This window comes from Canis lupus, chromosome 21 (assembly GCF_048164855.1).
Source record: "Canis lupus baileyi chromosome 21, mCanLup2.hap1, whole genome shotgun sequence".
Classification (NCBI taxonomy): Eukaryota; Metazoa; Chordata; class Mammalia; order Carnivora; family Canidae; genus Canis; species Canis lupus.
Window position 1 is genome coordinate 33,096,584 of NC_132858.1, and position 26,112 is coordinate 33,122,695.

A 26,112-nucleotide genomic window follows, 5' to 3' on the forward strand; every position below is an offset into this window, starting at 1 on the left:
GTGTCTCTGCCTCTCTCTCTTTGTGTTTCTCATGAATAAACAAAATCTTTAAAGAAATAATAATATGACAAAATAAAGCAGCAATTTCCTCAAACTTCTGAAATCCATTGACATTTCATAAAATTTTGTTTAAGAAAAATATTTTTAAAATTATAAATATAATTCATGTTTATTATGAGACATAATATCCCCTATACCACTCTTCCATATTTTCTAACACCAGTAACTTGAACTTCTGTATGCAGTGATACCCTTCCAACATTTTCTGAATTCTTTTGTATCTGAGTTTCATTTGTCAACATTCACTCTATACTATTGTTCTTCACCTTAGATAGACTTGAGGGTTAAATATAAAAATCACAACCTAGAAAATAATTGAGGAGCGCCTGGGTGGTTCAGTCGGTCAAGCATCTGCCTCCCCGTTCAGGTAGTGATCCCAGAATCTGGGAATCGAGACCCACGTCGGGCTCCCTGCTCTGTGGGGAGTCTGCTTCTCCCTGTCCCTCTGACCCTCGCCCCCACTTCGGTTCACTCTCTTAAATAAATTAACTAAATCTTTTTTTAAAAAAAGAAAATAATTGAAAAGAAATTAACATCATCATTTAAAACCTTCCCAAAAATGAAAATTCCGGTCTCAAAGATTATCTTTACTGTCATATTTCTTCAAATATTAACAGAATAAATAATATAAAATTTATACAACTTACTCTATTCTCTAGAGAATAGAAAAGGAAAAAATACTTCCCAGTTCATATTTTAAAACCAGCAGGGTCATCATACCAATATTTCATATGAGCATTGCAAGAATGGAAAGTTATGTGTCTCATGTACAAAATATAAAAACAATGAAAATAGTCATAATCATATCTGTTATGTATACACACATACAGATATGCATGTATACATATACACATATGTAAGACACCATGTCCAAGTTGGGATTATTTCAGGAATTTGAAAATAAATGTTGTTCTCCAGGCAATCAAAGTAATTTATCACATTAATAAGGGAAAAGAACCATATAACCATCTCCAGAAGCAGTAAAACATTTGATAAAATTCAACAACCCACTATGATGAACATTTTCAAAAAACTAGGAATTGGAGTAATCTCCCTTAATGTCATAAAGGATCATCTACCAAAAATCTGCAGCTGTCATCCTAAAAGGTAAAATATGCAGAGCTTTCTCTTTAAGATAAGGATATCCACTCTCATCACTTTTCAGTTTTGTAATGAGGGTCCTAACCAATGCAGTTCACGAGACGATAATTAAGCTTATAAATATATTTGTGAGAAAGAACTAAAATTACATTTATCACAAGTGATATAAGTATGTCCAGAAAATTCAAAAGAATGTACAAAAATATTAGTATTAATAAGTGAATTTAGAAAGATCATTTAATGCATGATCAATATGTTTCTGTATACTAGCAACAAATAGAAAAATTATTAAGTACTATTTAAAATATTTAAGTTAAATGTGTTAGATCTTTTCTGAGAGAAATGTGTTAGATTTTTGCTGAAAGAATTTTTTTTAAAGACTTTATTTATTTATTTATTCATGAGAGACAGGCAGAGACAGAGGCAGAGGGAGAAGCAGGCTCCTCACAGGGAACCCAGCTAGGACTTGATCCCCAGACCCAGGATCATGCTGTGAGCTGAGACGCTCATCTGCTGAGCCACCCAGGTGTCCCTGATGAAAGAATTTTTAAAAGACCTAAATAAATAAGATTTTCTTGCCCATGGATTAGAAAACTCAATATCATTCTCCCAAATTGATCTGTAGCTTTAATTCAATTACAGTTTAATTTTCAGTATGCTGCTTTTTTTTGGGGGGGGGCATGGGCAGTAATAGAGAAACCTCTCTAAAAATCATATGGAAATACAAATGACTTGAATTAGGCAATAGAAAATTCGAAAAAGAAAACAAATTTTGGAAAACACACAAAGCCAGGCATCATATCTACACTAAAGTTACAGTAATAAAGACATTTAAGTATTGGTGGAAGAGTAGGCTCTTATTATATGACTATAGCACTATTACAGTTTAGAGGGGAAAAGATGGTTTTTTCAATAAATGGTACTAAAACAATTGGATACCTATTTTAAAAAAATAGACACTTGATCTCTACCTCATACCATGTTTCAAATGCGAAAGTTAAAAAAGGAAATAAATATTTTTTGAAGAAAGCATAGAACAACTTCATGGCCTTGTGCTAGGTAAATAAACATAGGATACAAAAAATACACTTTGGAAAGCCACTGACACATGTAACAACATATAAAACAAATAACAAAGGATGCCTGGGTGGCTCAGCAGTTAAGTGCTTGCCTTCGGCCTAAGGCATGATCCTGGAGTCCCAGGATCGAGTCCCGCATCAGGCTCCCTGCATGGAGCCTGCTTCTCCCGCTGCCTGTGTCTCTGCCTCCCTCTCTGTGTGTGTCTCTCATAAATAAATAAATAAAATCTTAAAAAAAAAAAGAAAAAATCTCCATTCTTATTAATCAAACTGTTTCACGATCTAGCTATAATCATTTGCATTTGAATTATTCATTAGAAATAAAGTGCATTTTTCTTAAATATGGGTGGTTTAAAATAAACCTCCCAGTTCACAGGGACAAATTTCAGGTGTTTTTTTTTTTTTTAAGATTTTATTTATTTATTCATGAGAGACAGAGAGAGAGGCAGAGACACAGGCAGAGGGAGAAGCAGGCTCCATGCAGGGAGGCTGATGTGGGACTTGATGCCGGGACTCCAGGATCACACCCTGGGCCGAAGGCGGTGCTGAACCGCTGAGCCACCCAGGGATCCCCTCAGGTTTCATTGTAGGTTATAGAAACCACTCATTCTAATAAATGAACTCTGACACCACAATAAAGAGAATATGGGAAATATAGAATGTACAAAGTAGTAACCCTTACATACCCTAATAGGCTGTTATAAACATTTGTTCCATTTATATGCATAACTCTGCTACACATAGACACACGTACACACTGCTTCTATATGATAAAAAATTTGACTCATACTATATATGTAACTTACATAGAAGAGGATAACTAGAAATTGAAAAGTTTAGGAGTATGTTTCATGATATGGCAGTTGGTCATTGTCAACAGTTCAAATATAGGTGACTATTCAATATATCATTATGAATGAGAAATAGGTTCTGTTCAAATTTAGACTTACATAGCAACACTTGTTTTTTATAAGATTTTATTTATTTATTCATGAGAGACAGGGGGGAGGCAGAGACATAGGAAAAAGCAGACACCCCACTTAGCAGGGAGCCCAACACAGAGCTCGATCCCAGGACCCCTGGATAATGACTTGAGACCAAAGCAGACACTGAGCCACCCAAATAGCTATATATTCCAGTATATATTCTTCTCTTCTTTCTCTTTTTTTTTTAAACAAAACCTTAATTACAAAGCACAGCTTTCCTTGAATCTTGGTATGGCTATGGAATTCAATTCTACCCAATGAACTAGACCCTACGATGATGGAGGACTGAGGCAAGACTTGCGGAGCTGTCATTCCAGCGCGTTGGCTTCCTTTCTGGTAGATACTTTTTCATTGTCAAATATTTGAGTCTTTACTATGTGGTTAGGAACTGTCCTTCTTGTGTTATGTGTACCCTCCAGTTTAGTCCACACAATGATCCTTAGAGCTAAGTACCACAGTTACCTCCATTTTAGCAACAAAGTGAAAGTGAGTTCTGAGGAGGATGGTAAGTGGAGAAGCATGGATTTGAATCCAGGCTGGGGCCATTAGTGCAATTTTGTTATATATGCTTTTCATATTCCTTAATGTTGCATTTGTTGCACATCTAATGACATTGTCCCTAAGGATTTGTATTTGTGCTATCTCACCCTGCTTACAAGAGATTTCCAGAGCTGTGTCTGCTTCCTTTGGTGTTTTGGCAACTTTAGGATTTTCCTCTTAAGAAGAACAAATGTTCTTTTTGTTCAATTTACTCCTGCTGTTTCCAGCAGTCCATTTGATATGTTTCTAAAAGATATCCTGAACACATACTTGCAGTGCCTCATCAGTGGACATGATATTGAAATGATGCTGTAGAAGCAGGGTGCCGGGGTGGCTCAGTCAGCTAGGATTTTGGCTCAGCTCATGATCTCAGGGTGGTGAGGTCGAGCCCTGCAATGGGCTCCACACTCAGCACAGAGTCAGCTTGGAATTCTTTCCCCCTCTCTCTCCCTCCCCTCAGCTCCTCTCCCTGCTCGCATGTGCTCATTCTCTCTCTCCTTCTCTCTTAAATAAATAATAAATAAATAACATCTTGATGCCATAGAGGCATGTGTTCAGTGTGAGGTGGGGAGGAGGGAAGAAGAGGAATTAGTGCCTAAGATCACGGCTACAGGTAATTACCTATGCTTTTATTGTTAAGGACAGCTATAACCCTCCATTCTTTATCTGACAAAAATCTTAATATCCTTTCATGACTCAATCAATCTCATCAAGTAAATATAATGAGTAAAATTAATTGAATTCAGTGTGTGTGGGCCTCTGGGTTCATATAAGTATATTCATATATATATATTTGGCTGTATAAGCACCATAAAATGCTTACATACATCTGTATGTTTGTTTTTATCTTTCTAGTTGGCAAGGCATTGAAATGGCCCTACCAGTAACTGCCTGATGGAAGCAAGAATGTGATGTTAGAATCAATAATGAATAAATTCACTTTTTTTTTAAGGTACCAAGTCCCTTGTGGGGATTGGATAAGATAGATATATGAAAGGGCCTTGCCTGTGTGTAGCATGAAGTAGGAAAAACAGGGGTTAGATTAACCTATATTACTGCCAGTGGCCCCAATATCTGCCAAAAAGTGATGGCTAAGGCGAAATCTGTATTTTTGCATATACATATTTATTCCATGTACTATATGGGGAAAGGAGGAACATCCATAGTCAGTGACAATAGTCAGGAAACTTGAAATGGTTACTATGCAGAGTATATCTAGAAAAAGACAAAACTGTGTTTTGCCTATGAAATTAATTCTACAACTCATTACAAATTCACAATCTAGACTTTATTTAAACACACAAACTGTATAATCTTTCTTTGATTATATATAATGAATAGCATATTTAAATTTTGCCTTGCATGATAAAACAAAATTTTTATGTATAACTTATTGTGATAAACAAACGTACATGTTTCCTCCAATTGAAGAATGATTTATCATAACTTGTAAATCTTTCATGATAAATATTATAAGTGAACAATGTGAAGAAAATGGTTATATAAGAATATCTAAAAAAAAAATTAAAAAATTAAAAAAATTTAAAAAAAAGAATATCTAACTCCAAGCCATTAAGCACCAAATCTCACAGTCCAGATGTCAGTGACCCGGTCATGGATGTAGACTCAGGGAAACTGTCCAACTTTGGCAATGACCTTCAACCTCAAAGGTGGTAATTGAAAGTAAATAGAATCACATATATATTACCAGTGTGGTTCACATATCTATAAGAATTTTGGATAAAAAGAATATACTTAGATATTTACGGTTAACAATGAATGAATGAATCGATCATTCTATGTGTGATGGTGTTCTGTTGGGTTATAGGACATTTTGGCCATCATCCAAATTATAGTTAAATAAATCCCATCATTTGGTTAGATATGCACAGTGCAGTATATTTACTCTGGGGGAAATTATTGTAATCTAACTTCAAACTCAACTTTAATTTCCTTTTTCTACCTCTTCAAGTTCACCAGTAATATATGAAACTAAAAAAGCTATTTTTACAAAATAGAGAATCTGTTTTGTATGAAGTATATAGAAGTGATTGAATTCAGTATTTCTAGAAACTTGTGATCTTGGGTAACACCATAAGTGTATTGTATGTATACATATATATTGTATGTTTGAATTCATCATAACGAAAGTAAATTCTGCATATTATTTATTGTTGCTTAACAAATCACCCCAAAAAATCATCAGACTGAAATAACTCACATTATCTCCCAGTTCCTGTGGGTCGGTAATCTGGGCCAGTCCAGCTGAGTCCTTTGTCTCATTGTTCCTCAGAAAGCTGAAATTAAGATGTGGACTCAAGGTTTGCAGTCTTATCTGAAGTCACACCTTCCTGGCTCTTCTGTGGACATCAGGAACATTCGGTTTCTCTCAGATGCTGGACTGGCCACCGCTTCTGTCTGTTGGCTAGGTTCTCTCCTCAGTTCTCCAGCACAGCAAGCTGCATCATCAAAGAATGCAAGCCCCAAAAGAAACAGGCAGCTGTCAAGGTGGAAGTCACAACCTTCCGGAAGTAACCTAATCTCAGAAGTCTTATCCTGCGACGTTGCCCTAGGTTATTGGTTGGAAGCAAGTCACTCAAGGGGAGAGTATCCCCCACAGCTGTGGATGCCAGGAGGTGTGGATCATTAAGGGACGTCTTAGAGGCTGCCACCTACTGTATGATCTGTTGAGTTTGTCCTTAAATTGTGAGGCATGATTTTGTGTCCGGCAAAAAAAGATTCTAAATACTTTTATCAAATAACTTGTTTTGAGATTTTAAATTTCATTTGGATGCTCATGTTGGTTTAATTCAAGCTGTTTTATGATATAAAGGTCGGGAGAAAAAAAAAAAAAACGTATATAGGAAGAAAAAATATCCTGTGCCATCAGCAGCAAGATCAGCAAAATCTGCTGTAGCTTCTGCTCACGTCCAAGGAAACTGGAAGGCAAGAAAGCCCCTTGCTTATGTTTTTTTGCCAAACCGTACTCTTTGCAAATTTAACAGATCTTGAATGAATTCATGTTAAAGTACGGAAAAATGTGACTGAAATGTTTAGACATTTGTTTCTCTTCACTATTTCTTCAAAGCCTTAAAAACTTACCTTTAGTGGCTTGGGTTTGAGAAGTTTCTTTATCCTTTTTCTAGTTTATAAATAGACTATAACTTAAACTAGGCACTTCACAACCACTGCTACTCACTACTTTAAAGTCTCAATTTTAATGGCATTCTCATGTTAGTAAATCTGAAGTTGAAATTAAAATAATGATTATAAACCTTTTAAAACCTACTTTCCCAGTAATGCCTAAGAATACTTGGGTATACTGCAGATACTTAAGTAAGAAGTTGTATTTCTATCCCTGATATTTATTTATTTATTTATTTATTTATTTATTTATTTATTTATTTATTTATTTAAATCCCTGATATTTAAAAAAGAAAAAAAACTAGTTGTAAGAAAATCATTGTCAGTTTCCTGAAGGAATTTTTCCAAAATGTTCTAACTTTACAGTGAATCTCTTATAATGATCTCCCATATCCAAAATTGGTAATTTCTCATTTTTTCTTCTGAAAAATCTTCCCATGCTCCCTTCCTTCTCTGACTCCCTTTTTCACTTTTCCTTTCTTCTTGTTCTTTTTTCTTTTTATGAAATGAGAGTAATAATATCTGGTTTTACTTCTTACCCTATGTTTTCTTTATTGTGCACATCAGATTTATCCATGTCTAAAAAATTAATTAGCTGCCAAATCTTCTTTTGTGTGAATGTATTATAATTGAACTAGTATCTCAGAATTAAGATTGCTCTTGTGTGGGACATCTGAGTGGTTCAGTGGTTGAGCGTCGGCCTTCAGCTCAGGTCGTGACTCTGGGGTCCTGGGATCGAGTCCCACCTCGGGCTCCCTGCAGGGAGCCTGCTTCTTTCTCCCTCTGCCTGTGTCTATGCCCCTCTCTGTTTCTGTCATGAATTTCAAAAAAAAAAAAAAAAAGATTGTTATTGTCCTTTATTATTATAAATATGCAGAAATAACTGAAAAGTCTACTTTGGGAGGCTTTCTAGCAAAGTCATTAAAAGACCACAAAGGCTAAGAAGTATTACTGAAACAAGCAGATTTTCATCCAAAAAGGAAGAAATGTATTAAGATACCCCCCTTGCCATCCTCTCATCATATTAGGTATTTTTATTTTTTTGGTAATTTTATTGTCATTTTTTGAGTAGTGGTGATAGTAAATGTTCATGTTTCCTTAGTGAATTGTCTTACCTCTTGCTCAATGATGTTTGTTATTTTTGATTTGAGTTTTCTGATTTACAGGATATTCCAATATTTGTGTGTGGAAATGCTTTGATTTGTTTTAAATTTCCATTACTTTTCAGAATAATATGTTCTTTGCCATCTCCAGAGCCATTAAATATTCACATATATGTTTTATTCATTTTCAGTTTTTATTCTAAGTTTTAGCATGAAATTTTAGCATGTAAACACACATTTATCGTGTAACTACACACGCACACACACACACACATACACAGTATATTGTTGTGGGTATACAACCTGAGTTTTTCCCCAAGGGGACAAATACCTTAGCACTATTTGAAGAATATTCAACTGATTCTCTATTGGTATGTAGCAACTCCCAGTCCCCCCTCTCCCCCAAGCTCTCTCTCTGATGAACATGAAACACACACACACACACACACACACACACACACACACACCCTTTCCACACAGTATTCTCTGTCTCATTGGTTTGCCCTGTCCATTCTTTAACAAAGCGTCACGCTCCACTGTTTTATTCACTGTAGCCTTACTATCTACATTTTCCTGTAGAACAAGTTACTCTGCATTGCTCTTCTTTTGCAGGCTATTACCTCATTGCACCTTATATTTGTGGAAATTTTGTAGTTTCAAAATAGAGAAACCAATTGGTGCTTTTATCAAGGAATCCCATTCTTGGGTGGAGTCCTCGGGTTCTCATTCTTTCTCCTAAACTTCTCCCTGTAAGTTGGCCTCCTTCTTCCTGCTTCTGCAGGTGGACTTACTTCCTACCCTGGGAGTACATGGCCTCTGACAGATCCGGGCTTATATCAGCCCAGGCAGCCGTCCTGGAGAAAAGAAATATTTTCTCCTTCCCAGTGTTCTTTTTGTGAAAAAGCTCAAGATTTTATTAATCTCTGCCAATAATGTGCTTGAAGGATAAGGTACTTTATTGGCCAAGCCTGAGTTGAATCCATACTTTTATTTTTTTAATTTATTTATGATAGTCACAGAGAGAGAGAGAGAGAGAGGCAGAGACATAGGCAGAGGGAGAAGCAGCCTCCATGCGCCGGGAGCCCGACGTGGGACTCGATCCCGGGTCTCCAGGATCAAGCCCTGGGCCAAAGACAGGCGCTAAACCGCTGTGCCACCCAGGGATCCCAAATCCACACTTTTCAAATTCAGAGCAGAGTTCAGTAATTGGAAATTCTATTAAAGCCACATGAATGAGGAAGTCAGATTCCTAAAATAAATCTGGATGTTGCTTCCAGAATAAATGAAGAAAGCTAGCAAAATAAAAATAGGAGATGTTATACACAACTATGGGACAGACTGTATTAGAAAATTTCAATCTCCAGCTTAATAAGCTTTTTACTTTATTTTGCACAAATTCTACTATTTTTAATGGAATAATTTGGCATATGTGGAGTAGAAAGCTAGAATAATAGTAATAATAACAATAATTTAAAATGTTTCATTTGAGCATTCTCTTTTTGCTGTTCTGGTGAGATTTGGAAAACTTATATACAATCATAGTACCTCTAGAATAACATAGTAAATCTTTCCCTTTTGTTGCACACCTTGATGAGTTTTAAGAATTGATTTAGTTGAAGTGCTAAATAGCAATAAAATCACAAAAACTGGCTAAAAGTAACACAGCTAAAAGGTAATATGGAATAAAAAATAAAAATCTGGAGCAGTATGTATAGTATACACTTTGGCAAACTACCATATTGTTTCTTTGTGCATAAAGTCATCTGCAGATGATGTTTCTAACTTCACCATACGTTTCTCTATAACTGGAACCACATATATTCAGCTTCCCAGAATTAATTCTGAATCGTCAATTTTTAAAGGGATATTATTAGAACATGGCTGAAAGTGTATCTGGCTTTTACATTTCCTATATGCTAGAATAAACTTAATTTCTGTAGAATTTAGACCTGATTCTTATTTAAAATAATTAAAACATTCCGATTTAAAAATGTAAATCATAGTTTTAGTTTTATTTTCTGCTTAGAACTGCAAAATCCCATTCACAATGATCTAGAATCTATATAAGTGTAGTTTTTACATAATGGAAACTAGGATGTACACAGGCAAAAATATAAACTAGTTTTCAAAATAGCTATAGTCACGTTTTTCTTTTTTGAAAATTTCTCACTTTTTTACTGACTTTCTGCCAGAGTGTTCTCATCATTTCACCTGCTCTGTGTAATAACACTAAATGAGAGATGAGATTATGATGATAGTAAGGAGGTGACCCAATTAAATCTAATTATCAGATTCTGTTATTTTTAAAGCTCATCCCTTTCCATCTTTTCCCCTGTAATTTCCCCAGAGATTTCACTCTGGATTCTACAGGATTTGAAGATGCTAAACGTCTTCCTGTACTTTGATGTTCATCAAGAATCTTATTTTTTAAAGCAGTCAAGGAAATAAAAATTTCTATCTCTTCTCCCAAATGCTCTTCCTTTAGGCAAGGCCCTTAATGAAATCCAGAATTTAAAGCCATAGGAGCAAAATACTTAATTCTAAAAGAAAGCTATAGTAGTATACACTAGCTAAAATTGGGTGGCTGCACACGAGGACACGAGGCATCAGAGTTGTCTTTTATATCAAAGTGCTACCACATGGAAGAAGAGATTAAAACGATTTTGAGAGGCTGTTTAGAGAATACATTAAACTAGAGGATGAGGTGACCATTGCCCATACAGTAAATATGCTCTCTAGCAATCAGAGTTGTCCCTGACTCACGTGGCTGCTAATTTCTTGGCTATTTTCTGGAGGGATGCACAGGGAAGAAACTGGGTGAGATGGTCCCCAAGCCTGCTTGTGATCTGAGACCGTGGTGATTAAGTCGTTAGTGAATCTAAAGAAAGTCTTACATTTCTTCTGTAAAACGACTATATGTAGCAGAGCTCCCAATATTTTATTAATACTTACTGTCTAATCATATAGAGAGGCCGAACTCTGACATTAGAAAAACTATTATGCATTATTCTTATAAGGCGGAAGTCCTCGTCTCAATGGGCTCTTTTCATACAGTTGATCACAGATTTACTTTATGACGTTGTCCTTTTTCATTCTCTTTTCTTGTGGAAACAATAAGGAGAGGACACCACTGAGCATGCAGTCATAAACGGCTTCCTAGAAGAGGTAGGATATTTCAGATTTTGGCAATAAGTTGTAAACTCTTATAAACCACCCTAGAATACACAAAAATAAAGCCAATCTAATAAACAAATAGCATTTAGAAAAACTGAAAAAAATGAAAGGAGAAGATGAAAATATGGATAGAAAGCCTAGTTGTCCAACTTCTTAGGAGGGAGTCCTGGTTGGCTCAGTGGCTGGGCGTCTGCCTTTGGCTCATGGGTGACCCCAGGATCCGGGATCGAGTCCCACGTAGCACTCCCTGCATGACGCCTGCTTCTCCCTCTGCCTGTGTCTCTGCCCGTGTCTCTGCCTCTCTCTCTCTGTGTGTCTCTCATGAATAAATAAAATCTTTATTAAAAAGTTAAAAAATAAAATTTTAAAATTTCTTAGGAAAACTCAGTATTAGAAAATAACACTGAAATTCACCTTTTATATTTCTTGAATTTGCTTTATGCAACATTCAGCATTCTTTGTAGTTAGTTGTCTTGCGCGCTAAAAAGAGAAAAGAACATAGCAAAGTATTTTCACAAAATCGTCATTTCACATTCCAGGAGCAGGGCTTGACTCAGGGCTTGAAGGGTGCATACTGCCTTAATGGACTGTAGATGAGTGATTTTTACGGTTCTCTTTCTGTTAACAGATAACAATCTTGTCAACAGAAGCATCTTCAAACATATGAAAAGCAGCACATCCAAAGAACTGGGCAGCTTCCTTTGGTGCTCTGGGTAGAGAACATAGGCCCTCACTATTGAGACCAGGCCAGAAAAATCAATTCCACTTCTGGCTTTATCTATTCATTTGTAGACCAAAAGAAGTTAGTCTAAAAACAAAACAAAACAAGCAAACACCATCTTTACCTGTTGACTTCAGCATCCTCTCTGATTAAGAATTTAATTAACAGTTTCAGAACTTGTAAAAAAAACAAAAACAAGAAGATGAAGTCCGGATGCAAGCCATAATGGGATTTTTCTTCATCCTGTAATTATTTTAGGGCGCTAAGTAGTGCGAGTCAGGAGGGAAACAGACTTTGCTGTTGTGGAGCTGAGTCCCGGGGCCCTGAGCACGGGGAGGGGGGGGGGGGGGGCGCACGGGGCCCGGCGGAATCAGCCCCGCGGAGGGCAGGGCCGCCTCGTGCCAGCGCCGCCCGTGGACAGCCTCGCGGCCTTGCAAGGTCACTTCATTGTCGTTAAATGTCATAATTCCTAAAATCAAGGATTTACTACATACAGTGTTTTTAAATAGTTTTTGCCCCTGAGGTGTGGAGGCGGCCGTGGAGGTGCGGCACCCAGGCCCTTCTGCAAGAGAGGACTGTCCCCGGGGAAGGCGAGGAGCCGCGGCGCGGGGCTCACGGGCCGCCCCCGGGCTCAAGGGCATCCCTGGGGCTCACAAGCCGCCTCCCGGGTTCACGGGCCACCCCCCGGGGCTCAAGGGCACCCCCCGGGCTCCCAGGGCCGGATCGCTGGCGGCACCCAGCGGGTGGTCGCACCTCTCGAGGCCGTCTCCGGGTCCGTGGGCCCCTCCCAGGACCCCTCCGTTAGGGCCCGGGTGAGCCGGCGGGCACCTGCCGCGGCCGGGCCTGACCCCAGGGGCTGGGGGGCCGGAGCCCCGCGCCCGCTCCCCTGCTCCTCCCGCTCCCCCCCCCCCCGCTCGCTCTCTCGCTCTCTCTCAAACACATACATAAGACGTCAAAACAAAAATGTCTCCACAGGTTGGCGGGAGTTTCTGGGCGTCGTGGCGGCTCGAGGCCCGGAGCAGGCCTCCTCCGCGGAGTCTGTCGCCGGCGGCCTGGGGCGCCCCGGGGCGGCGGGAGGGTGGGCCCGGCTAGGGGGGGCAGGTGGGGGGGCAGGCGGGCCCGGCGGGGGGTGGGGGCAGGTGGGAGGGGCAGGCGGACCCGGCGGGGGGGGAGCCGTTGCTGTAGGCCGGGGCCTGGGGAGCGCCCCCGCAGCGGCCCGAGCGCTCCCGGGAGCCACCCCCCGCCTGCCCGGCCGCAGCCCCCCGCGGCGCCCAGCTCAGCCCCGGCTCCCCCCAGCTCGGCCCCGGCTCCCCCGGCGCCTGGTGCCCGCCCCTCCCGCGCTGCCCGGGGCGCGGCCTGGGGGAGGCCTGGGGAGCCGCCAAGGCCCAGCGCCCGCGCATCTCTCCTCCTTTGCTCTCCGAGCCGGGGGGGGGGGGGGCCGAGGACACGGGGGAAGGGGCCAGAGCCTTCCCTGCCCGCACGTGCCCCGCCCCCCGGCCCCGGCCCCGGCGCCCCGGCAGCGGCCGCGAGACGAGTCCTCCCGCAACCAGGGCGGCTGGAGGGGGCGGAGGGGCGGAGGGGCGGAGGGGGCCCGGGTGCTCGCCCCCCCCGCCCGGGGCCTCGGCTCCAGCGCCAGGCTGCCAAGGGGGGCTGCGGGGGAGGGGGAGCCTATTGCGAAATTTCTGCGCTTTGGGATACCAGGCCGATTTGTTGAGAATTGTCTGTGAGGACAGTCGGGGGGGGGGAACAAGAGGGAAAAAAATTGCACGAGTCGAGGGTGGACACCGGCCGTCCGGAGCCCCCTGTACACGAAGGTTCAGCAGCTTGAAGAGCCCGGGGGAGGCGGCGCCATCTCCGCCCCGCCGCGTGCTCGGGGTCCTGGGGGAGCGTCACGCTCGGGTTCCAGGGTGAGCCCGCGGCCGGCGGGAGTCCGAGGCCTTCAGGCCAAGTCCTGCCGCGTACAACGAACGCATCTCGTTTGCTCCTCGGTTGCTGTGACGCGCAGGCCTGTGCTGGGGGCCGGGGCGGGGGCTGCGGCGGGGGCGGGGGTGGGGCGGGAGCTGCTGCAGGGCCGGAGCAGGGGCGGAGGCGGGAGCTGGGGCGGGAGCTGGGGCAAGGCCTGAGCGGGCTGGGAACTGGAGCAGGGGTGGGGCGGGAGCTGCTGCAGGGCCGGAGCAGGGGCGGGGGCGGGAGCTGCTGCAAGGCCGGAGCAGGGGTGGAGGCGGGAGCTGGGGCGGGAGCTGGGGCAAGGCCTGAGCGGGCTGGGAACTGGAGCAGGGGTGGGGCGGGAGCTGCTGCAAGGCCGGAGCAGGGGCGGAGGCGGGAGCTGGGGCTAGGCTGGAGCAAGGGCGGGGGCGGGAACGGGGCGAGGCTGGAGGGGGAACTGGAGTGGGGGCTAGAGAGGGCTGGGAACTGAAGCAGGGGCGGGAGCTGGGGCCGGAGCCGGGACGAGGCTGGAGCGAGCTGGGAACTAGAGCAGGGGAGGGGGCGGGAGCGGGGGCGGGAGCTGCGGCGGGGTGGGAGCAGGGGCGGGAGCAGGGGCGGGGCGGGAGCTGCTGCAGGGCCGGAGCGGGGGCGGGAGCTGAGGCGAGGCGGGAGCGGGAGCTGGACAGGGCTGGGAACTGAAACAGGGGCGGGGACAGGGGCGGGAGCAGGGGCGGGAGCCGGGACGAGGCTGGAGCGGGCTAGGAACTGGAGCAGGGGCGGGGGCGGGAGCTGCGGCGGGAGCAGGGGCGGGAGCAGGGGCGGGAGCTGGAGCGGGCTGGGAACTGGAGCAGGGGCGGGGGCGGGAGCAGGGGCGGGAGCTGGAGCGGGCTGGGAACTGGAGCAGGGGCAGGAGCGGGAGCAGGGGTGGGAGCAGGGGCGGGAGCTGGAGCGGGCTGGGAACTGAAACAGGGGCGGGAGCTGCGGCGGGAGCAGGGGCGAGGGCGGAGCGGGAGCTGGAGGGGGAGCCGCGGGGCGGGTGCAGGGCCGGGTGGAGGGGGGGAGCCGGGCGGGCTGGAGGAGAGCGCGGCTGCGACCGAGACCGAGGCTGGGCGACATTCCGCTGCCCGCAGGGCCCCCGACCTCCTCGCGTGTCGTTAGAGATTTTAATAAAACGGTAGCGACAGCACAGCCCGAGACAGACTTTCAGGGTCTTTGAGCGGCGGGTATCCGATCCCAAGTGATGTGCACGTGGCTGATCCAGGCAGTTTTTAAATGGTTTCCGTTTCCCTCTGATCCGGAGTGCACGTCGCTCAGATCCAGTCATTACTGTAAGCATTAAAAGGGCAGTTTGTTCACGTTACTCTGATATGTCATCACTTTTCGGGGTTCATTAGGAAGGGAAACATGGTCGATACCTGTGAGTTACAGTCAGCTCAGCAGGCGTTTAACACGTTGAAGGTATGTGCCCTTTCTAAAGACGAGGCGCTGTGCAAGCAGTAACTTTTTATGTCTAGGGTAATTGTTGTCTTTGGTGGTAGCCAATAAGCACCTGGAGGTTTACACATGATCCTGCCTAGGTTAGAGAGCTTTATTCAGATTATTCATTCTTTTTTTTTCTATTTATTTTTGAACGTTACTATGCGATTAATTTCTTGGCATTCATTTCGAGTCGTTTAGGGAAATGTTTATATTTCATTGCCACCATAGATCCGGTCCTGCCTCCTCTTTTCTGGCCACAGGCTGTCTTCTCTAATCAGGGTTTTACTTGCTTTCTCGACCATTAATTTGTCACTTTCTACTTTGCACTGTAATATCTTTGGCCTCTGCGTGTGTTACATCCACAGATTTTTCAGTTGTCTGAAAGTCAGGCATTTATTTGAAATTTCTTTATATCCCCCAATTCTTCAAGGGTCTTTCATTCATCTTTTTTTTATTATTATTACTGAAGAGTAGTTGACATACAATATTTTATTAGTTTCAGGTCTGTAACATAGCAATTCAATACTTATTTACATTATAGAATGATCACCACTCATTAACTCTTGGTAGGTTTGCAACATTAAATTTCCTTGTCACATAATATGATTTTTTTTCTATGTGAATATCTCACTCCGTATTTTAACTCATAGCATATTCTGATAATGCACAGAAGATACTGAGTAGATTGAAAATTCCCATATTTTACCATCTTAAGCCATAATTTGAAGTAGTCAAATACTACAAACACTAGCGATGAAAGTCAGTTATTTATGTATTTATATATAGATTTTCTGAAAAAGTGAATTGCAAGTGCATCAAAAATGATTAATCATCTAGATAACAACCTATCTGGAAACCAGCCTGGCATTCAGCTTGCCAGCTACATAATGTTCATTGATTTACCTGTCAGGTTCTTAAACTATAAAATTAAAGAATTTGGGATCTTAAGAATCATGGATACCAAGAACTCCTAAATTTTACATCCTAAAAAAATCATCTCCAGTGATCTATTGTCATTTTGTGTGCATTTGACCAATATTTATTGAGTACATACAGTAAACTAGTAATTTTAATAAGTCACGGAACTCCACAGTGAAAAAAAGATTAGAGTTCACATTTTTTGTGCGTGAGAGTGTGTGTGTGTGTGTGTGTCTGTCTGTCTGTCTGTATGCGTATGTGTTGGAGCAGGGGTTGTTAGTGAATATGTAAGATGTCAAGTTGTTATAAATAAGCAAAGAAAAATAAAGGTATGTAGGGGATACAGGTTAACGGATATGGGTACTGATTTACACACATGGGTAGAGAAGGACTCTCTAATGAGGCTACATTTGAGAAGAGGCATAAATGAAGTAAATTTTGTTACCCCAGGAAACGAAGTTCCATGAAGTGTAAGCAGCAAGCACAAAATCTTAAGAACAATCTTGCTTGATATGAGTAAGGAATAGTAGGTGACCTGATACTATCTGAGCAAGGGGAAATGTGGCAGCTATATACAGTTGGAGAGGTGGGCACCTATCTGATCATAGGGTCTTGCAAGACAAAGAAATATAGATTACGTTCTGATTATGATGAGATGTCTTCTCTGATCAGAGTTTACCTCGCTTTCTCTACCATTACTTTGCCACTTTCTACTTTGCACTGTAAAATCTTTGCTTATGCGTGTATTACATCTACACTATTAGACTCAACTTAGCAGGTATTTGAAACATTAAGTAGAAGGGCTCTTTTTCAAAATGCCATATATGTAACTAAATCATATTTAGGACTTTGAATCTTAGAGATTAGCCCCCAAATACTAAGACAAGTCATTTGTTAATCATTGCCATTGTCTTATTGTAGGTGTTAGTGGCACTGGATGAGTCTTGCGGAACTTCAGAAGGACTTGGTGACCTTAAGGCCCACTGGGTGGTACCAGTAGTGACTACTTAGGCTCTCAGCCATTTGGTAGCTCACTTTGAATCCTTCACATGGCGTCATGCAGCTACATTTTCACAGGTCACCTTCTTTAGTCTGTCCTATGAAGTAAAAAGCTCTGAAGACCAGATATTCTCCAGGTTTAAGAGACATTGCTGCCAACTGCAACTTCCACTACCAAATAAACATAATTAAGTAAGTAGCAGACTTGAAAATCGACTCTTTTGGACCAGTTGTCCCATTCTCAGCAGTAAGCTGTGGAACAAGGCCCAGTCCTCTGCATTTGGAGCTTCTCCCAGTGATAGGGGAGAAAATTTGCAGCAAGGCATTCATGTCAAAAATCTCTTCTCCAGTTACAATGACAGAGTCTGGGACACATAGCAAAAGCCCCAGTGAGACTAGAGAGCAGAAAACCAGGGATTCTTGGGAGACAAGATCATAGCCACAGTAAGTGTGACAGCAACATTCCGTCATTCATTAAAAGTCATCGAATGGCTGGTATGTACAGGCACCTGGAGATACTGTGGGTGCAGTGGTGACCAAGGCAAAGTCACTATCCCTTGTGGACCTGCATCCCTCCCCCGATCCCACCCCCACTTCCCTAACCAAACGATTTCAAATCAGTCCTAAGAGAAAAAGCTTGCATGAAGGGATTGGTAGTTCCTGTTCTGGAAGGAGGGATACAGTTTCTGAGAAACAGAAGGCTGGCTGGTATACTTGTTCAAAGAAGGGAAAATCAAACTACTTTGTGATCATATTAGCGCAATAACTGTTAAAGTTTTATGTGTATATTCGAATCCCTGGGAGCTTTAAAAAACATCCCAAAGCCTAGCTTGTACTCCAGATGAGTGCGATCAGCTCTCCAGGATGGATGGGTCTCAGGCCTGAGGAATTTTTCAAGCTCTCTGGGTGATTTGAATATGCATCCAAGATTGAAAAACCGCTGCAGTAGCTCAATGTTTGACCTTTGTTCTCCGGGGCGTTTTCCTAGGCAGGTATACACTCCAGACCATATGCATGCGTGTACATTTGCATGTATGCATTTCTATACGTGTGTTCCTCTTCATACGGTGCGCTTATAGTGTGAAGCAGGGATTATCTGACTGGAAATAGATTTAGGGGCCTTTGGTTTGCTAAACAGATCCAAGCTCTTTGGTAAGCTGTGGCAATTTGGTATAATAACAAATCATGTTTGATATCACTGCAGGAAGGAATCCACCCGAGGCTATGCAAACTCCACGTAATAATAATAATAGTAGTAGTAGTAGTAGTAGTAGTAATAATAATAATAAATCCAGGATTAGTTTCTGACAAGAAACTGCATTAAATCCAGGATCATATGTACTACTCTCATTTATTTTCCTATGAAAAAACCAGCACAATCTCTCAAAAGTTAGACTGATAGGTGAAACTCTTTTGTTACTATAACTGTCATTCAAATATCAGATGTTGATACTGTTTATCAAGCAAACATGTTTGCCACAGTACTTTCTTGCTGAACTCCTCTTTCTTGCTTGAGATTAATAGAGGTATGAAAATAGTTGACACACACCAGTGGCACCAACACCATCCCCTGACCAGCACTGCTGTGCCTCTATCTCTTCTTCCAGTTTCGCATTCCCCAGGACTGGCTGTAAACCCAGCCAAATAGATAAAAGCATCATCTTGAGGAGCTTAAAATGAATTTGGTCTCATAAAACAGTAAGAGAATGGGCCACTGAAGTCCTCTGCCTTTAGGGACATATATATTTCTTAGTGTGGGGTAGAAAACCAAATCAACATTTTAAATTACCTCTGTGTAAATAAATGATATGACCTCAATAATTAAGAAACTTGAATCAAAACATGGCCTGAAGGGGGCTTAAGGGGCACCTGGGTGGCTCAGTTCGTTGAGCCTCCGAGTCTTGTTTACAGCTCAGGTCATGATCTTGGGGTCCTGGGATCAGCCCCAAGTTGGCCTCTTTGCTCTGCATGGAGTTTGAGATTCTCTCCCTCTCTCTCTGCCATCCCCTGCCCTGTGTGCATGCGCACTCTCTCTCTCTCATTCTCTCTCTCAAATAAATAAAATCTTTAAAAAAAATCAACAACAAAAAACCCATATTGCCTGCTATATGAAAGATTCAGATTTACTTCTAGATCAACTGACATACATTTTAAATCCTTTCATGGTACAAAACCTTTAAGCAGTTTAATTCTCAGCATCTCTCCTCATCCTTTGAGTAGGATCCAGTGTAATGATGTTACTATCAAATCTAGGCTGAGCATGCTAATTATTCTTCTAAAAGATGTCAGGATTTCATCGTGTAATTACAATATTTTGCTCTTCTTAAAATGATTTCAAAAGTTGATTCCACCATATTGTCTCTATTGCTTATGGTTTTTGTTGTTGTTTTTTTTGTAATAAAAAATGGGACTCAAAAAGAAAAAAAAATGGGACTCAGTGTATTGATATTATTTTGGGATGCATGGCAAATAGTCCTTTTAATAGTATATAAGCATAATAGACCATATGAGGGTTTATTGCTGAAATTTCAAAGTCTGTTGCTCTTGGCTTCTTGATCTTTTTACATTTGTGTGGAATAAAGAGCCTGTGACCAGTTTTATTTTGTTGTTGCTACGACTGCCAGATATAGCAAAGCTAAGACATGTTGCTTTGAGTTATGTCCTAGTAGTTTTTGTTAGTATTGTAATTGAGCCTCTCCACTTTTCGTTCACTCGAGTGGCTCTGTGGATATCTTGATTTTATTCCATGTTAAACATGGTCATAAATATCCAATCGAGAAGAGCTGTGTACAATAGTTATTGCTTCTGTAGTTATGACATGGGTTCATTCTAGGGCTAAGATTTCTTTTTTATTAGTAAACATTTTCCAAAATTTGATTACATATGGGTCATCTCGACAAAAAAAAGTTCACAGACCAAATATGTCTGAGGCACATGCAACCAACCAAATCACAGCCAAAGCAACGTCTGGTGGTCCATCCTTCCCTCAACTTCCATCAACTAGTTAACAAACGAGTATTTATTAGATTACACAGACCAGCACTTCTCAATTTTAATGTGCATACAGGATACCGGGGGATCTCATGAAAATGCAGATTCTGATTCAGAAAGTTTAGAGTGGGGCTTGAGATTCTCCTTTTCCAATGATGTCCAGAGATACCAAGCTGCTTGTCCAAGGCCCACACCTTGAATAGAAAGAAGCTAGGGAACTGGCTTGAAACCTAGATTCTTAGGCTCTGTACCTCACTTACTAAGTGGGACTAAATTGGAATTGTCACAGAAATCTGATTATTTTTTCATTTCTCTATTCCATTGTAAAGCAAAGTCATAAACCACAAACGGGTTTGTTGAGTTATGTAACTAACTCAATAGGGTAGGTCGGAGTTCAATTTCAAATTATTGTTTCTAATATCTCTTAAACCCTGAAGGAATTCAGCACTGCTGAAGAAGAGGCCTTTAAAGGGGAGGCCTGCTTGGAAGAGTGGTGCTCCATCAGGAAACACCTTTTTCTCTTACGTGTCCCCCTCAATCCAACGTAGACCGTGTCTCAGAGCAAGGTTTCAGGTGTGCGGCCACTGTGCTGCCAAAAGTCTGAAAGCTGTCCTCCCAGCCCTAAGCATTACTGTGTACCCAGAGCGTTTGAGAGTCGGCTCGAGTCTGAGGCAGTGTTCCTAGGGCAGATGATGGCAACACGCCCAATGTTACTTAACGTAAAAGGTATGGAGGGACTCCAGTTTGCTTAACCATATGCCTAACATTGGCATCTTAAGTTACGGTATTTTCCAAGTGTCCTGGTACATTCATACTGTATGAGCACCTTTATGCATAAATCTTTGTCCCATTTTGTGTTTCCTTAAAATGTATCTTAACAGATGATATATTTAAACATGATTATTTTAAGGCAATCATTACATAGTAAATCTTGTACTTCATCCTTGCCAACGTTCAGTGGAACTTACCTACTAATAATATGAGAGGTTGAGTGGTGAAAATACAGAGGAGACAAGATTGGCCATACACTGGTAACTGTTGAGGGGGGGATGAGGATATGTGAGGTCTCTTTATTCTACTCTGTCTACTTTTGTACATGTTTAAAACTTTCCTCAATAAAATGTTGGAAAAAAACTTAGATGCACCGTAACTGTACAGCCAGACAAACCTTTCTAATGGAAAATCTGCACATATTTGTCCCCTCCTTATAGACTTTGGTAGCCTCCATTGCTCTCAAACCTTAAATAACTGAGCTCATATGGCCCCATAGATTCTAGTTTTTGTGTAATTACTCAACTTCATCTTAAACCATTTCCGCCTTTATTCTCTAAGATTTTCGAAGTTGATTTATTTGCACCTCCTGTGACATGCTTTTCATCTCTGGGGCCACATCCCTATTTTGAAACTTCTTTCACTAACCTCTAATCACAATTTTTCATAAATATTTTTAAATTTATGGTTTCTCTTTTTTGTAGTTCAGTGTTCACATGTTGTCCATGCATCTTTAATCTTCTCTCAGATAACTTTTAGCAATTCTTTTACCTTTGTTTTCATCCGTGTTTGACTCTATTCTATCACCAATTAAGTATAAAGCATTTGAACTTTGCATTTACTGCTGTTAATGGTTGTGCTGATTGTTATTTAGTTGCGTTCGTTTCTTACTTCAATCATCCTTGCTTTGTTCAGCTTACTGTGACATTTGATATTGAGTCTGTTTTCTTTTATTGACAATGAAAATGATTTTAAAACTCTTTTAACTAGTACATTATTTTTCGATGTACCTCCTTCATGTGCATTTTCAGGGCATTGTTTCCTCATCTTTGCAGAATCTTGTCATTAATTCTGACTTAGATTGTGTACATGCAAATGGACTCTGAGATGGAAATTTTCATGCAGAGGTTTCTGGAAGAGGGCCCTTTGGAGAACCACTTCTAAGATGTAAGGAAAACAGGTTAAGGCCGAGGGAGAAGCTGAATCACAAGGCAGTTGAAAAAGTGACCTCCGCTGTACCACGGTTTACGCCGAGAGCAGTCTGCTAAGGAGGCAGAGGTGCCAGGCCTTGGACCCCCACCCCTGCATTAATGTGAGGGAGCAATTGCTAGGGTGGATAGAGCTTTGAGGCTTCAGCAGCCCAAGTCCTATCAGCTGGGAGAGTAGATACCTTGCACATCAGAGGGTCCCTGCCATGCACTCAGATCCATTTACTTCTTCTTGTAATTTCCTCCTGCCTGGGAACCACTTTCTCAGGATTCTGGTCTGTCTCGTCTCCTGGGGAAACTTAAAACTTGAAGGTTAGGGGAAGAGATTCAATTCCTTCTTGCTCCAGCTGATTTAAAAACTTATTGTCGGGATGCCTGGGTGGCTCAATGGTTAAGCATCTGCCTTCAGCTCAGGGCTTGATCCTGGGGTCCCAAGATCGAGTCCCACATCAGGCTCCCTGCATGGAGCCTGCTTCTCTCTCTGCCTATGTCTCTCTCTCTCTCTCTCTCTCTCTCATTCTCTCTCTGTCTCCATGAATAAGTAAATAAAATCTTAAAAAAAAAAAAATCATGTCTCCTTCCTTTAGATTTCCACATGCCCATGAACAGCACCTCTGCCGCTCCGCGTGGCAAATACCTGGTGACGTGATCCAGACCTAAGGCCCAGGTCACCAGGTCCTTATCAGGCCACGGCTGCTGCAGTTTTTAATTTGTTATCCAAATTGGTCAGGGGAATACCAAGAGATACCACCTAGATCGATGACAGAGCTAGACCAAAGATAGACCTCTTGGTCCTGAGATACAGCAGTAGCCTTTTCCAGGTGATCAGGGCCAGTTACACCACACAGTATTTTTTCCTTTGTCTGTAGGCTTTACTTTGGACATGGGATCCTGAAGTGACTGGTGGTAGCCTTAGCTTAGGTTCAGTGGAACTCTCAACTCTCTCCCCAGTGGGAGCATCTGCCTCTCTGGGAACCAGGATGTTCAGATCAGATTTCCTCAATCTAGCCACCATTGACATTTCAGATAATTCTTTGTTATAGGGAATTTTTGGTACATTGCAGGAGGTTTAGCAGCCTCCCTGGCCTCTAACCACTAGTCACCAGTAGTGTCCTCCAGTGTGACAACCAAAAATGTCTATAGACATTGTCAAATGTTCCCCCTTCCTCCCAGAAGGAGAAATAAAATCATCTCCAGTTGGCTTAGGCCCACAGAGACTAAATTTTAGGGAATGAGAAGTACAAACTCCCCAGCTGTCTCATCACCGGGAGTGACAATATTATTATCCTTTGGTTCCAATACCCATGCATCCTACCATTTGGAAACTAAACAGTATTCACTCCTTCAGGGTGTGTACATGTCGTCATGGAGAATGGCACAGGGTATCTTCTTCAAGCTGACCAAGTGGTTGCACTTTCAAATGATTACCCTTCACTCTGTTTGTCCAGAGCTTTGGGGCAGTGGTGGGAGAGGGGCAGGGAAAAATACTTGGTGAGTCTGTGACCTAGTGGGCACTTTGTAAGCCAGACCTTGGCCAGGACTTCGCTTGTTCTCAAGTCCCTATACACCTGTCTAGCAGAGGCATCATCATGACATTTTAGAACCTGGATTATTAATAGTGATTCAGACCCTTTGTCCTAGGACTAACAGCCCTATTCCTCTGTCCTACCACATAGTTGCCAGGCCGACGGTCATGAGTTTCTTTAGGAAAGCTCTGACGGTATCACTGTCAGCCACACCTATGGTCATGTTGTAGAATCCTTCCTTATAGGGACTGGATGCCTCTTCATCAGTCCTTGGGTTTCAGTCATAGAGTTTGCTCATGTCTGGAAACTGGATCTGAGAATGTGACATTTTATTTGGGAGGTTGCCCTCAGCCTTCTCGCTGTCCATCTTCAAAATATTTTATTGTACACATTCGGCAACATTCCCATTGGCTTCTACACTTTTGTGCCTCAGAACGCTGTGTTCTATTTTTTCAATAGTTCTCTTTGGGTCAGGATCACAGGCTGCCCCTCAAACCTTGCTACTCATTATGGTAATTGCTCCCATCTGAATTCGGATGGTTAAAGGCTACCAGCTGAACTCTATTATCTCAGGATCCTTATTACTTTCAGGGACCTCTGTTCTGAATCAGCATTTTCTACGATGAGCCTAGCCTACGGAAGACAACCACCACAGAGCTGCTCATTGCTGCTGGCTAACTCTCACTGACATGTTCCTTTCTGCTTCGATGAATGGAGTGTCCAGAGGACGCCTCACTAGTTGGCTTCTGGGTTGTTCAGCCTTACCTAGTAGTAGTAGCTACAGCATCCCCCCTGCCCCCCAGCTCCTCTTTGAGCGTTTGGAGAGTGTTACAAACTGAACATTTGTGTCCTCCCCCCAGATTCATATGTTGAAGGCTTTAATTCCCAACGTGATGTTATCAGGAAGTGGGGTAAGGGTAAGGGAGAGTGGTCTATAAGCTAGGAAGATGGTCTTCATCGAGAAATGAATCTGTAGGTACCTTAATCTTAGACTTTCTAGCTTCCAGAACTGTGAGAAATAAACTCCCGTGGTTTCACCCACCCAGTCTATGGTGTTTTTTTATAGTAGCCTGAGCAAACTAAGACTTAGCCCTTCCTCCAGCATCAAGCTTAGGTGATCACTTACTCCAAACTTCGAAGGCCATGCCAGTATCTCATTAACACTGTCTCATAGGGTCTCTGCCAAAATACTAAATCTCATATTTTGGGAGAACTCTTTATATCCAATTTTATGCCTCTCTCCTTGATCCCACACCCAAAATTTTTTCATCTTTCTCTAATATATGTTGCCTAGATGCCAAAGCTTTTTTGGAATATATTCCGTTTCCTCCCTTAGCAAGCCCAACAGTGCTTCAACTGGGTTATGCTGACATTTGACTCAAAATATGGGTCCAGTCACCAGAGAGGGAAAGAAGGGTGCATTCTGTAGGACAATATAATAATGTCTTACAAGGCAGAGGCTTCTGCATTGCCTATAAGCAAGGGTCAAGGGACTACTGACATTTACACGAGATGGAGATGTTTGCAGATTCAGAGGGTTCAGGGAAATCCAAAGTTTCAGAGATCTCAAAGTCATGAACTAAGGTGTCCTCATCTCAGATCTCAAGCCTCTGTTCTTTACCTACCAGCCCTTAATCTTGGTGTAGCAAACTTGCCAGGGTTGGGAAGTCAAACCTCTCTGGAGATTTCTACCCTTACAATTAAGTTCTGGGCCCAATCTTCTTTTTTTTTTTTTTTTTTTTTTTTTGGCCCTTTAGCTATAGGTGGTGGGGATCTCTTTATAGGCAGCCAAAGAACTCTCTGACTTTCACATTTCGTCTTAAATAGTGATTATTCACCTTCAGCCTTTTATTTCCTTCTTTTATGCATTGGATAGTCCCCGGCAGCAACTTCATAGTTCTTAAAAATACTACTGTCCACTGTACTTTCCAAATGCTTAGTATGTGCCTTACATTCTGTTCACAGGCATCTGTCCCCATTTACCACGAGCGAGGGTTTTCACACTTGTCTCAGTAGAGAATTCCAAGGGCTACCAGTGTTGTTCTGTTGGCTGCCAGAAATGGGATCTTCATCATCATCATCTGGCTGGCTGGCTAGTGAGTGAAGCCTCCAGTTCTCACTTTAGAGCTGGCTTCCTAGGACCTTTGTTAATGCCAACTCCCTCAGGCCAGGTTTCCTGGAAGCAAAATGCAGTAGAGATTTTTTGTACAGGAAGATTTATTGAGAGGACACAGTGGACCACTCCTGGAAGGCTGTGAATAAAATGAGATTGCGCAAAGAGAATAGTTGAACTGCAGTTCAGTCACAGGACTTAGGCCGATCCCATGGGGAGCTCCAGAGCTATGTGGCCCCTTTGCACTCATCCCAGTTGAAAGCAAAGAAGTGT

General features: G+C 42.3%; 3 long non-coding RNA genes across 6 annotated transcripts in view; 2 read left to right on the top strand and 1 right to left on the bottom strand.

The window, feature by feature from the left end:
• The window catches only part of LOC140613002 (uncharacterized), a 28,864-nt gene extending 18,908 nt beyond the window's left edge, over window positions 1-9,956 (top strand). Inside the window, exons 1-3 of one of the 2 annotated variants that reach the window (XR_012014121.1) lie at window positions 2,894-3,562; window positions 4,622-4,718; window positions 6,060-9,956. This is a non-coding gene — a long non-coding RNA (uncharacterized lncRNA). Of the gene's footprint in view, window positions 1-2,893; window positions 3,563-4,621; window positions 4,719-6,059 lie in introns of those variants that run through there. The other variant, XR_012014120.1, reaches the window with a different exon arrangement.
• LOC140612997 (uncharacterized) lies at window positions 6,064-13,003 on the bottom strand. Of its 2 annotated transcripts, XR_012014114.1 has the most exons (5): window positions 12,853-13,003; window positions 12,033-12,084; window positions 11,602-11,667; window positions 10,966-11,169; window positions 6,064-7,721 (listed from the first exon to the last, which is right to left on the bottom strand). It is a non-coding gene; the product is annotated as an uncharacterized lncRNA (long non-coding RNA). The 2 variants fall into 2 exon arrangements; XR_012014113.1 differs by lacking the exon at window positions 12,033-12,084.
• A 1,946-nt stretch (window positions 13,004-14,949) lies between these two features.
• LOC140612999 (uncharacterized) overlaps window positions 14,950-26,112 on the top strand; it is a 51,437-nt gene continuing 40,274 nt past the window's right edge. The window contains exons 1-2 of one of the 2 annotated variants that reach the window (XR_012014116.1): window positions 14,950-15,162; window positions 17,153-17,422. This is a non-coding gene — a long non-coding RNA (uncharacterized lncRNA). The other variant, XR_012014117.1, reaches the window with a different exon arrangement.